The sequence below is a fragment of the Tupaia chinensis genome, unplaced genomic scaffold (genome assembly GCF_000334495.1).
Source record: "Tupaia chinensis unplaced genomic scaffold, TupChi_1.0 Scaffold000316_1, whole genome shotgun sequence".
NCBI lineage: Eukaryota > Metazoa > Chordata > Mammalia > Scandentia > Tupaiidae > Tupaia > Tupaia belangeri.
The window spans coordinates 4,769,351-4,775,238 of NW_006159809.1; the positions used below are offsets into that span (position 1 = coordinate 4,769,351).

Sequence of the window (5,888 nt, forward strand, 5' to 3'; positions counted from 1 at the left end):
ATGGTGGCTGTGTCAGTCTTTGCACCACCGGTAGGAGGTTTCTCTTTTTATAACTGCAGTAGGAATGGCGTAAACCTGGAAGCTGATTTTGCAAAGAAGGGGCACAAGCTTCCAAAGGCCCAGAAAACTGGCATGACAATCGCGGGGGTGGTCTATAAGGATGACATAGTTCTTGGAGCAGATACAAGAGCAACTGAAGGGATTGTTGTTGCTGACAAGAACTGTTCAAAAATACACTTCATATCTCCTAATATTTATTGCTATGGTGCTGGGACAGCTGCAGACACAGACATGACAACCCAGCTCATTTCTTCCAACCTGGAGCTCCACTCCCTCTTCACTGGCCGCCTTCCCAGAGTTGTGACGGCCAAACGGATGCTAAAGCAGATGCTTTTCAGGTATCAAGGTTACATTGGTGCAGCCCTAGTTTTAGGGGGAGTAGATGTAACTGGATCTCACCTCTACAGCATCTATCCTCACAGAGCAACTGATAAGTTGCCATATGTCACCATGGGTTCTGGCTCCTTGGCCACAATGGCCATGTTTGAAGATAAGTTTAGGTCAGATATAGAGAGGGAAGAAGCCAGAAACTGGTGAGTGAAGCCATTGCAGCTGGCATCTTCAACGACTTGGGGTCTGGAAGTAACATTGATCTCCGTGTCATCAGCAAGAGCAAGCTGGATTTCCTCCGTCCATACTTGGTGCCCAATAAGAAGGGGACCAGGTTTGGCTGGTACAAGTGTGAGAAAGGGACTACCGTGGTCCTCACCAAAAAGGTCACTAGCCTGGAATTCGAGGTGCTGGAAGAAACAGTGCAGACCATGGACACTTCCTGAAGGGTGTTAGTGGCTGGTTGGTTGTTGTTCTAGAAGACTGGGGTGTTGGAGGCTCCCCAGAAGATGTTCACTTGGTAGTGTTTGCTGACTGAAACGCAATTAAAACAAACAAACAAACAAACAAACATTTGCAGACCATATATCTGATAAGGTTAATATCCAAAATATAAGGAACTCATACAACTCAGTAGCAAAAATGCCTTTTGTTTGCCCTGAGTTAGTACTCACCAATGTTAGCTAGAACCGTTCTCTAGGCAGTTGAATTATCTTCCTATCTACACTGATTTCAAAAAAAAAAAGTCATTTTAATTCAGGACCAATTCACTCAGCTCGTCTGTGGACCTACTCATGCTTCTTGGTTCTATATCGAAGATGAAGCCCACTTCCAGCACAGTTCCCAGCCTAGTCAGCAGCCGTCTAAAAGGAGTACCCTGGGACCAGCAGGGTCCATAGCGTAATGGCTATGTTGCTGGACTCCCATGTAGTCGACTGCAGTTCAAGTTCTGGACCTGGTGGCTTAAACTCACGCCAGGTGCATGTGCATGTGTGCCCAAGATCCCAAGAGGAGAATGAAGGAGAAGGGATTGTGGCATGGCCATGCCCCCGGGGAGTGATGTCTCACTTTCTGTCTTTGTCTCTCTCTGTCTTTCTGGCGAGTGCACACGCCCTATAGCAAAAAAAGAAAAGAAAAGAAAAGAAAAGAAAAGAAAAACCTTTCCAAAAAAAGAAAAAAAATTAAAAAAAAAAGGAGTATCCTTGGACATAAGGGGTTCTATAGGAAATCAGGGATGGACTAGGGACTCCATCACATCACTGAATTATCAATTTGGACCCAACTGCTTTCATTGTTTAATTTTCTAAAATAATGAGACACTAAATATTTTCAAATGCAGGCTTCAATCCCTTTTTCTAGCCCATCTCTCTTCCCCTGTCCCCACAAAGCTAGTACCCCAAAGAAGTCTTGCCATTCCTGATATTCAGGAAGAGCCTCAGCCTCTGATAAGTAAAAAATGTAGGCTCTTGAAGACAGCAGAGCTGCCAAGCAGCCCAAGAGCTTGGAGGCAAAGGTGCTGGCAGCAGGCAGCCCACAGCCTATATATGGAGCTGCCAGGAAAGCAACTGTTTCCAGGGTGAGCCGGCACAGCCATTCAGAAAAGGAGCAACTCAGAACTTAGCAACGTAATTGAAGCCTGTCATGCTCACCTCTCACCCCTCCACCCCCTCCCCAGCAGCCCAGCTTCTGCTCTGCTCAGGACTGCTTTGGGGGATTCGCAGCAAGTGCCCAACAGCTCACATGTGTTTCCCAAACAGCCCGGAAAGACATCCGGGTCCTCCGTGGTGTGGAGGCTTTTGACCTTAACAAGGCTCCTGTAGTGGAAACAGTAGTATCTCAGCGAAGAGAGAGACAAAGGATCAAATGAGACAGCACACTAGCACTATCCAGGAAAGTGAATCAGTTAGGGCTTTCCCAACCGGAAACAGACATGTGTAACTGGGCTGATGCTGATTCCCCTCTTAATCAGTGTCATAAAAACAAAGCAACCACAGGGCAACAGATTAGACCGGTGAAACTGAGGAAGCCGTGGACTGACGGAATGCATTTACAAAGACATAACGGGCTACTGGGTCCTCACGATGACCTGCCTTGCCAGTTCCCAGACCACCTTCTGCTTTGCATGGTGCCACAAAAAAAAAAAAAAAAAATCTCCACAAAGGCAGCTTAAATGGGACCTTGTTCTCTTTTTGCCAAAATCAGGATGATGACCTAGTTGCGATGGCCACAAGGACCAGTAAAGACCATGGATACAGGTAACAAGGTCCGGGCAAACCTGCTGAGGCAGAAGTCTAAAAGTGGTATAAAGAAATGGCTAAGAAACGGGGGCAGGCACATCAGCCAGAGATAGGACCTCTAAAGCCGGGATTTGGAGGGTCACAACAGCCCTGGAAGGGACTACGGCCCCTTGAAGGGGGATGTGGCCTGCCAAGGGCCAGATTGGCCAGTAATTGGCCCCTCTGGTCACTTTTTTCTTATTTTAACAAGTATAGGTTTGACTTAGAAGACGTTTGTCTCGGTCCTATTTTAACTTATTTTGTTGTCTTATGTGGCTAGTTCAACCCTCTTACTCTCTCCTTATCCTTATTTTCTTTCTAATTTAAGGTTTCCAGCTCCACCTTCACTCTATTATTATCTTACCTTTCCATTCTTTTTATTAAACTTCATTTTTTTTTAAAGCTATTTGTTTGGGAGACTAGTAGGTGGTGTGGAGGTTAAGGCGCTGGACTCCTACATGACCCACCACTGTTCGAGTTCCAGACCTGTTGGCTTGCTTTTTCATTTCCCCTCTCTACCTCTCTGTCTCTCTGGTGAGCACACATGCATTAGAGCAAAATTTTAAAATGGTAATAATAACAGTAAGAAAAATTAAGAAAAAAAAGCTATTTGCTTCTCCATTTTAGCCTTTCTATTAAAAAAAAAAAAAAGGAGCCTTGTAAAAATCTGGCTTTACTTTTATTTTCTTGTATATTCCTTTAAAATGTTAGCTATTTACAGATTTAATACTTTCCTTTTAGTTCCACCTTTTATTCTAAAACTGTCTTTTATTTAATCCTTGTTAGTAACTGTAATAGCCATGGTTCAGAGTAGGAATGCAGCAGATTGTACTTCCTAAAAATGGCCACAATATTTCTGTTCTAGTCCATTCTGTTTCTAATTACAGAAGTACCTGAGCCTGAGTAATTTAAGAAATTAGAGGTTTATTCAGCTCATGGTTTAGAGGTCTGAGGTCCAGTGGCTGCATCTGGTGAGGGTCTTCTTGCTGGCAGATAACAAAGCAGAGGGCAGGAGCTTCTGCAGAGCAGAGCAGAGCAGAGCACATCTCTTGTCCTTCCCTTGCCTATAAACCTAGAGGACTCAATCATGGGGACCCCTCCCTGATGCCTAATCACATCCCAAAGACTCCCCTTTCTTTTTTTTTCCCCAAAACTCCACCTTTCAACACCATAATTAGATTAAGTCTCCACCCTCTTCGCATTGTTACGTGGTTTTTGTTTTTTGTTTTTTTTGGAGCGGTTTTCGCTACAGGGCGCATGCGCTCGCCAGACAGCTAGAGAGAGACAGAGAGACAGAAAGCAAGAAATCACCCCCCAGGGGGGATGGCCATGCCGCAATCCCTTCTCCTCCATTCTCCTCTCGGGATCTTGGGCACACACGCACACGCGCCCGGCGTGAGTTTAAGCCACTGGGTCTGGGACGCGAACCACAGTTGACTACATGGGAGTCCAGTGACATAGCCATTACGCTAACTGCTGGTTCCCTCGCATTGTTATATGGCTCTCCAAAGTTTAACATATGAATTTGGGAGGTTCACATTCAAACCACAGCAATTTCCACCCCATGTGATCTTCCAGAACTTTGTCTCTTCTCCATCAAAGGTGGAATCTGGGCCAGCAGGTGGTGGTTAAGATGACGGATCCCACATGGCTGACTCCATGGCTCAATCAGGCAGCTTGAGAAAACACACTGAACACATGGGTGTCCATGTCCAAAATCCTGAGAGGAGGAGGGACTGCAGTGTGGCCATTTCCCTTTGGGGGTGATTCCTCACTTTCTCTCTCTCCCTATCTCTCTCTGGTGAGTGCACATGTCCTAAAGCATATTTTTTAAATTTTTAGAAGTAAAGTCTAATTCCCCTTCTCTAGAGTTGAGTTGGTCTTTGTAACTGCCTTGACTACTAGAGTGTGACAGAAGTGATGCTATGGGACTTCTGAAGCTAAGTAATAAAGGCTATCTCTTTCTGTCTCTGCCTCTCTCTTATTTTCTTTCTCAAAGAGCTCACCCTTGGGACCCAGCAACCATGCTGTGAGAAAGCCCAGGCTACATGGCAAGGCTCATGTAGTCAGGGACCAGGGAACTGAACTGACAGCCAGCATATTTGCCCACAGTACAAGTGAACTTCTTCCTTTTGTTTTTCTTTTAAAGAATTATTTGTTGGGGGGACCAGCAGTTAGCGTATTGGCTATGTTGCTAGATTCCCATGTAGTCGACCGCAGTTTGTGTCCCAGACCCAGTGGCTTAAAACTCATGCCGGGCATGTGTGCGTACATGCCCAAGATCCCGAGAGGAGAACGGAGGAGAAGGGATTGTGGCGTGGCCATCCCCCCTGCGAGGTGATTTCTTGCTTTCTGTTTCTCTGTCTCTCTCTGTCTGGCGAGCGCACGCACCCCATAGCCAAAAAAAAAAACTCTCAAAAAAAATTATTTGTTGGGACTGGCAGATAGTGTAATGGTTATGCTGCTTGACTCCCATGTAGTCATTGGCAGTTTGAGTCAGCAACTTAAAACTCATCCCAGGTGCATGTGTGTGCATGCCCCAAATCCCGAGAATGGAGAAGGAATGGCAGCACAGCCATCCCCCCCAGGAAGTGATTTGTTGCTTTCTGTCTCTCCATCTCTTTAGTGAACACACGCTCTATAGCAAAAACCTCTCAAATAAAGAAAGAAAGAAAAGAAAAAAATATTTTTTTAATTTTATGATTATTTTTTAATTTGACCAAAGAGAAAAAGCAAGATTCCTGGTTCGGGATGTAAACCTCAGTTGGCCATGTAGGAGTCCAGTGCCCTAGCCTCCATGCCACCTGCCAGCCCCACAAATAAAATTCTTGGAACCTCTACCTTCAGTAGAGTCCCTCCAACTTAAACAGTGTGGTATAAAGATGAGTCTTCCCTGCCAAACGCTGTCCAAACTGTAGATTTGTAAGAAAAATAAGTAACTATTGCTGTTTCAAGTCACTAAGTTCTGAGTGGTTTGTTATATACTAATAAAATAACTGAAAAAAGGAAACAGAAACTATGTATTTTGGGGACCAACCCACAGCCTGGTCGTTAAGGGGGCTGGATCCCCCATGTCCAAGTGAATTTCAAGTTCCGGACCTGGAAGCTTGAGAAACATCGAGGCATGTGTGTGGGCCTACCCAAAATCCTGAAAGGAGGGAGAGATGGAGGAGAAGGGACTGCAGTGTGATCATGGCTGGTGGGGGGGGGGGTCTCCCCCCC

The 5,888-nt window shown here is 45.4% G+C and overlaps 1 pseudogene; it reads left to right on the top strand.

Moving 5' to 3' along the window:
• On the top strand, window positions 1–836 carry LOC102485587 (proteasome subunit beta type-7 pseudogene; annotated as a pseudogene).
• Window positions 837–5,888: the final 5,052 nt, after the last annotated feature.